This window comes from Ammospiza nelsoni, chromosome 29, assembly GCF_027579445.1.
Source record: "Ammospiza nelsoni isolate bAmmNel1 chromosome 29, bAmmNel1.pri, whole genome shotgun sequence".
NCBI lineage: Eukaryota > Metazoa > Chordata > Aves > Passeriformes > Passerellidae > Ammospiza > Ammospiza nelsoni.
In genome coordinates this window covers 4499287-4506442 of record NC_080661.1, presented here as the reverse complement: position 1 = coordinate 4506442, position 7156 = coordinate 4499287, and positions in this window count along the sequence as shown.

Here is a 7156-nt window from a genome sequence, read left to right as displayed (position 1 = left end):
ATATGTGTGTATATATATGTGTACGCACATACATATGTATAAATAAATGTATATGTATATGTGTATATATATACACATATATATGTATATATACATATATGTATGTGTATATATATACACGTGTACACACATACATATTTATAAATAAATGTATATGTATATTTGTGTGTATATATATACATATATATATGTAGATATATACATATATGTATGTGTGTATATATATGTGTATGCACATACATATGTATAAATAAATGTATATGTATATATGTGTATATATACACACATGTATATGTATATATATACATATATGTATGTGTATATATATATACACGTGTATGCACATATATATTTATAAATAAATGTATATGTATATTTGTGTGTGCATATATATACATATATATATGTATATATACATATATGTGTGTATATATATGTGTACGCACATACGTATGTATATATAAATGTATATGCATATGTGTGTGTAAATATAACAACATGGAACAGCATTTAAAAATATGAACATGAAAATCCCAATAATAACATATAAAAATAATTCTCAATTTTCATTTCTTAATCCATTAACTTTTCTCTTTACCCTTTGATTTCTCCACCTTTATTTGTTCTTTTATCTCTAAACTTTGATTGGTTTTATCTCTAAACTTTGATTGGTTTTTATCTCTAAACTTTGATTTTTGGGCTTTATTTTCCAACTCCATTTTATGGTTTTTTATCTCTAAATTTGATTTTTGGACTCGATTGTTAAACGTTGACTTGCGATTTTATCTCTAAACTTCAACTTATTATTTTTATTTTAGTTCATTGTTTTTATCCCGTTTATTTGATTTTTAATTTTATCCCTAATTTTAATTGATTATTTTTATCCCTAAATTTGATTTCTGATTTTTTCCTCCAAACTTTGATTTTCATATTTTATTTTTCTGAATTTTCTCTCTAAACTTTAAGTTATTTTGTCTTCTCCCAACTTCATTTTATAGATTTTACCTCTGACCTTTGATTTATTGCTCTTATCTCTAAACTTTGGTTTGTTCTTTTTATCTCTGATTTATTCTTTTTATCTTTAACCTTTGATTTATTCTTTTGATCTCTGAACTCTGATTTTTTAATTCCGTTTTTAACCTTTGATTTCTTTGTTTTATTCCTGATTTTTTCTCCTTCCCTTTTCTGCTCCAAGTCCCAGGAATTTTTTTCCCTCCCCCATCAAATTTCTGGGATTGAATTCTCTGAAAATTCCCTGAAAATTCCCTGAAAATCCCTGAAATTTCCGTAATTTTGAACCCTGAAATTTCTGCAATTCCCCCAAATCTCAGCATTAAAATTCCCTGAAAAATCCCCAAAACTCCCCCAATTCCCAGCTTAAAAATTCCCTGAAATTCTCTGGAATTTCCAGAAATTCCCACCCCAAATTTCCCAGAAATTCCCTGAAAAATCCCCAAAATTCCCTAAAAAATCCCTGAAAATCCCTGAAATTTCCGTAATTTTGAACCCTGAAATTTCTGCAATTCCTACAAAATCTCAGCTCTAAAATTCCCTGAAAAATCCCCAAAATTCCCTGAAATTCCCAGCTTAAAAATTCCCTGAAATTCTCTGGAATTTCCAGAAATTCCCACCCCAAATTTCCCAGAAATTCCCTGAAAAATCCCCAAAATTCCCTAAAAAATCCCTGAAAATCCCTGAAATTTCCGTAATTTTGAACCCTGAAATTTCTGCAATTCCTACAAAATCTCAGCTCTAAAATTCCCTGAAAAATCCACAAAACTCCCCCAATTTCCAGCTTAAAAATTCCCTGAAATTCTCCCAATTTCCATCCCTGAAATTCCCTGAAATTCTCTGGAATTTCCAGAAATTCCCACCCCAAATTTCCCAGAAATTCCCTCAAATCCCAACCCAGAAATTCCCTGAAAAATCCCCAAAATTCCCTAAAAAATCCCTGAAAATCCCTGAAATTTCCGTAATTTTGAACCCTGAAATTTCTGCAATTCCCCCAAATCTCAGCTCTAAAATTCCCTGAAAAATCCCCAAAACTCCCCCAATTTCCAGCTTAAAAATTCCCTGAAATTCCCCCAATTTCCATCCCTGAAATTCCCTGAAATTCCCTGGAATTTCCAGAAATTCCCACCCCAAATTCCCCAGAAATTCCCTCAAATCCCAACCCAGAAATTCCCTGAAAAATCCCCAAAATTCCCTAAAAAATCCCTGAAAATCCCTGAAATTTCTGCAATTCCCCCAAATCTCAGCTCTAAAATTCCCTGAAAAATCCCCAAAACTCCCCCAATTCCCAGCTTAAAAATTCCCTGAAATTCTCAGGAATTCTCTCGAATTTCCAGAAATTCCCACCCCAAATTTCCCAGAAATTCCCTCAAATCCCAACCCAGAAATTCCCTCAAAAATCCCCAATTTCCAACCCTGAAAATCCCTGAAATTTCCGTAATTTTGAACCCTGAAATTTCTGCAATTCCCCCAAATCTCAGCTCTAAAATTCCCTGAAAATCCCCAAAACTCCCCCAATTCCCAGCTTAAAAATTCCCTGAAATTCCCCCAATTTCCATCCCTGAAATTCCCTGAAATTCCCTGGAATTTCCAGAAATTCCCACCCCAAATTCCCCAGAAATTCCCTCAAATCCCAACCCAGAAATTCCCTGAAAAATCCCCAAAATTCCCTAAAAAATCCCTGAAAATCCCTGAAATTTCCGTAATTTTGAACCCTGAAATTTCTGCAATTCCTACAAAATCTCAGCTCTAAAATTCCCTGAAAAATCCCCAAAACTCCCCCAATTCCCAGCTTAAAAATTCCCTGAAATTCTCTGGAATTTCCAGAAATTCCCACCCCAAATTTCCCAGAAATTCCCTCAAACCCCAACCCAGAAATTCCCTGAAAAATCCCCAAAATTCCCTAAAAAATCCCTGAAAATCCCTGAAATTTCCGTAATTTTGAACCCTGAAATTTCTGCAATTCCTACAAAATCTCAGCTCTAAAATTCCCTGAAAAATCCCCAAAACTCCCCCAATTCCCAGCTTAAAAATTCCAAGAAATTCTCTGGAATTTCCAGAAATTCCCACCCCAAATTTCCCAGAAATTCCCTCAAATCCCACGGATTTCCCGCGCTAATTTCTTATGGGAAAACCTCCTAATTAACCATTAAATTTTTGTTAATTGCCATGGAAAATCGCAATCATTAAATATTAAAATGTAACGGAAATTAATAAATTACCGAGAAAAGGAATTTTGGGGTTAGAAAAGGAAATTTTGGGGTTTTGAAGGGGAATTTTGGGGAGAAAAAAGGAGAATTTGGGGTGGAAATTTGGAAATTTTGCTGCGGAAATTTGGGATGGAGAAAGAAAATTGAAAATTTAGAAAGGGAGTTGGGGGTAAAAAAGGGAATTTTGGGGGGAAATTTGGGAATTTTGAGGTGAAAAAAGGGAATTTTGGGGTGAAATTGCGAATTTTGGAGTGAAAATTGTGAATTTTGGGGTGAAATTTGTGGGTTTTGGAGTGAAAATTGTGAATTTTGGGGTGAAATTTGCGAATTTTGGGGAAAAAAAAGGGAATTTTGGGGTGAAAATTTGTGAATTTGGGGGTAAAACAGGGAATTTTGGGGTGAAAATTGTGAAATTTGGGGGAAATTAGTGAATTTTGGGGTAAAAAAGGGAATTTTGGGGTGAAATTTGTGAATTTTGGGGTAAAACGGAATTTTGGGGCGAATTTTGTGAATTTTGGGGTAATGGAATTTTGGGGTGAAAATTGCGAATTTTTGGGTGAAAATTGTGAATTTTGGCGTAAAAAAGGGGAATTTTGGGGGGAAATTTGGGGGTAAAAAAGGGAATTTTGGGGTGAAAATTGTGAGTTTTGGGATAAAAAAGGGAATTTTGGGGTGAAATTTGTGAATTTGGGGGAAATTGGGAATTTTGGGGTGAAAATTGTGAATTTTGTGGTATAAAAAGGGAATTTTGGGGGAAATCTGGGAATTTTGGGGTGAAAATTGTGAATTTTGGGGTCAAAAAGGGAATTTTGAGGTGAAATTTGTGATTTTTGGGGGGAAAATTGCGATTTTTGGGTGAATTTTGGGAATTTTGGGGTAAAAAAGGGGAATTTTGGGGTGAAAATTGTGAATTTTGCGGTCAAAAAGGGAATTTTGGGGGCAATTTGTGAATTTGGGGGAATTTGGGAATTTTGGGGTAGTAAACGGAAATTTGGGGTGAAAATTGTGGTTTTTGGGGTGAAAAAGGGAAATTTTGTGGTACAAAAGGAATTTTGAGGTGAAATTTGTGAATTTTGGGGTGAAATTTGTGAATTTGGGGGTAAAAAGGGGAATTTTGGAGTGAAAATTGGGAATTTTGGGGAGAAATTTGGGAATTTTGGGGTGATAATTGCAAATTTTGGGGTAAAAATTGTGAATTTTGGGGTGAAAATTGCGAATTTTGGGGTAAAAAAAGGGAATTTTGGGGGTAAAAAAAGGGAATTTTGGGGTGAAAATTGCGAATTTTGGGGTAAAAAAGGGAATTTTGGGGGTAAAAAAAGGGAATTTTGGGGTGAAAATTGCGAATTTTAGGGGAAATTTGGGAATTTTGGGGTAAAAAAGGGGAATTTTGGGGGAAATTTGTGAATTTTGGGGTGAAAATTGCGAATTTTGGGGTAAAAAAAGGGAATTTTGGGGTGAAAATTGTAAATTTTGGGGTAAAAATTGTGAATTTTGGGGTGAAAATTGCTAATTTTGGGGTAAAAAAGGGGAATTTTGGGGTGAAAATTGTAAATTTTGGGGTGAAAATTGTGAATTTTGGGGTGAAAAAGGGGAATTTTGCGGGGAAATTTGTGAATTTTGGGGTGAAAATTGCGAATTTTGGGGTAAAAAAAGGGAATTTTGGGGTGAAAATTGTAAATTTTGGGGTAAAAATTGTGAATTTTGGGGTGAAAATTGCGAATTTTGGGGTAAAAAAAGGGAATTTTGGGGTGAAAATTGTAAATTTTGGGGTGAAAATTGTGAATTTTGGGGTAAAAAAGGGGAATTTTGCGGGGAAATTTGTGAATTTTGGGGTGAAAATTGCGAATTTTGGGGTAAAAAAGGGAATTTGGGGGTGAAAATTGTAAATTTTGGGGTAAAATTTGTGAATTTTGGGGTGAATATTGCGAATTTTGGGGTAAAAAAAGGGAATTTTGGGGGTAAAAAAAGGGAATTTTGGGGTGAAAATTGCGAATTTTAGGGGAAATTTGGGAATTTTGGGGTAAAAAAGGGGAATTTTGGGGGGAAATTTGTGAATTTTGGGGTGAAAATTGCGAATTTTGGGGTCAAAAAGGGAATTTTGGAGTGAAAATTGGGAATTTTGGGGAGAAATTTGGGAATTTTGGGGTGATAATTGCAAATTTTGGGGTAAAAATTGTGAATTTTGGGGGTAAAAAAAGGGAATTTTGGGGTGAAAATTGCGAATTTTAGGGGAAATTTGGGAATTTTGGGGTAAAAAAGGGGAATTTTGGGGGAAATTTGTGAATTTTGGGGTGAAAATTGCGAATTTTGGGGTAAAAAAAGGGAATTTTGGGGTGAAAATTGTAAATTTTGGGGTAAAAATTGTGAATTTTGGGGTGAAAATTGCGAATTTTGGGGTAAAAAAAGGGAATTTTGGGGGTAAAAAAAGGGAATTTTGGGGTGAAAATTGCGAATTTTAGGGGAAATTTGGGAATTTTGGGGTAAAAAAGGGGAATTTTGGGGGGAAATTTGTGAATTTTGGGTGAAAATCGCGAATTTTGGGGTAAAAAAGGGAATTTGGGGGTGAAAATTGTGAATTTTGGGGTGAATATTGCGAATTTTGGGGTAAAAAAAGGGAATTTTGGGGTGAAAATTGTAAATTTTGGGGTGAAAATTGTGAATTTTGGGGTGAAAATTGCGAATTTTGGGGTAAAAAAAGGGAATTTTGGGGTGAAAATTGTAAATTTTGGGGTGAAATTTGTGAATTTTGGGGTGAAAATTGCGAATTTTGGGTACCTTGGTGGCCCGGGCGCTGTCGGGGGCGCAGTCGATTCGCTCGGACGGGGAAATGTTGGGGCAGTGCGGGGAAAAGGCTGCAATTAATGAGAGTTTAATTCAAATTTAATTACAATTAATATCAAAGTATTAGAAATGAAATTTCCCCAGGATTTTTCCCCAAAATCCCCATTTTTTATCCAGGATTTTTCCCAGGATTTTTCCCAGGATTTTTCCCCCAAATCCCCATTTTTCCCCCAGGATTTTTCCCAAAATCCCCATTTTTCCCAGGATTTTTTTCCCAGGATTTTTCCCCAGGATTTTTCCCCAAATCCCCATTTTTTCCCCAGGATTTTTCCCAGGATTTTTCCCCAGGATTTTTTCCCCAAATCCCCATTTTTTCCCAGGATTTTCCCCCCAAATCCCCATTTTTTATCCAGGATTTTTCCCAGGATTTTTCCCCAGGATTTCCCCCAAATCCCCATTTTTCCCCCAGGATTTTTTCCCAGGATTTTCCCCAAAATCCCCATTTTTCCCCCAATTTTCCTCATTTTCCCCCAGATTTTTCCCACGTTTTTTCCCCCATTTCCGCCCCTCTTTTCCCCCAAATCCCCATTTTTTCCCCAGGATTTTTCCCAGGATTTTTCCCCAATCCCCATTTTTTCCCAGGATTTTCCCCCAAATCCCCATTTTTTATCCAGGATTTTTCCCAGGATTTTTCCCAGGATTTTTCCCCCAAATCCCCATTTTTTCCCCAGGATTTTTCCCAGGATTTTTCCCCCCAAATCCCCATTTTTCCCCAGGATTTTTCCCCAGGATTTTCCCCAAATCCCCATTTTTTCCCAGGATTTTCCCCCAAATCCCCATTTTTTATCCAGGATTTTTCCCAGGATTTTTCCCAGGATTTTTCCCCCAAATCCCCATTTTTCCCCCAGGATTTTTCCCAAAATCCCCATTTTTCCCAGGATTTTTTTCCCAGGATTTTTCCCCAGGATTTTTTGCCCAAATCCCCATTTTTCCCCAGGATTTTCCGCCAAATCCCCATTTTCCTCAGGATTTTTCCCCAGGATTTTTCCCAAAATCCCCATTTCCCCCCAGATTTTTCCCACGTTTTTTCCCCCATTTCCGCCCCTTTTTTCCCCCAAATCCCCATTTTTTCCCAGGATTTTCCCCCAAATCCC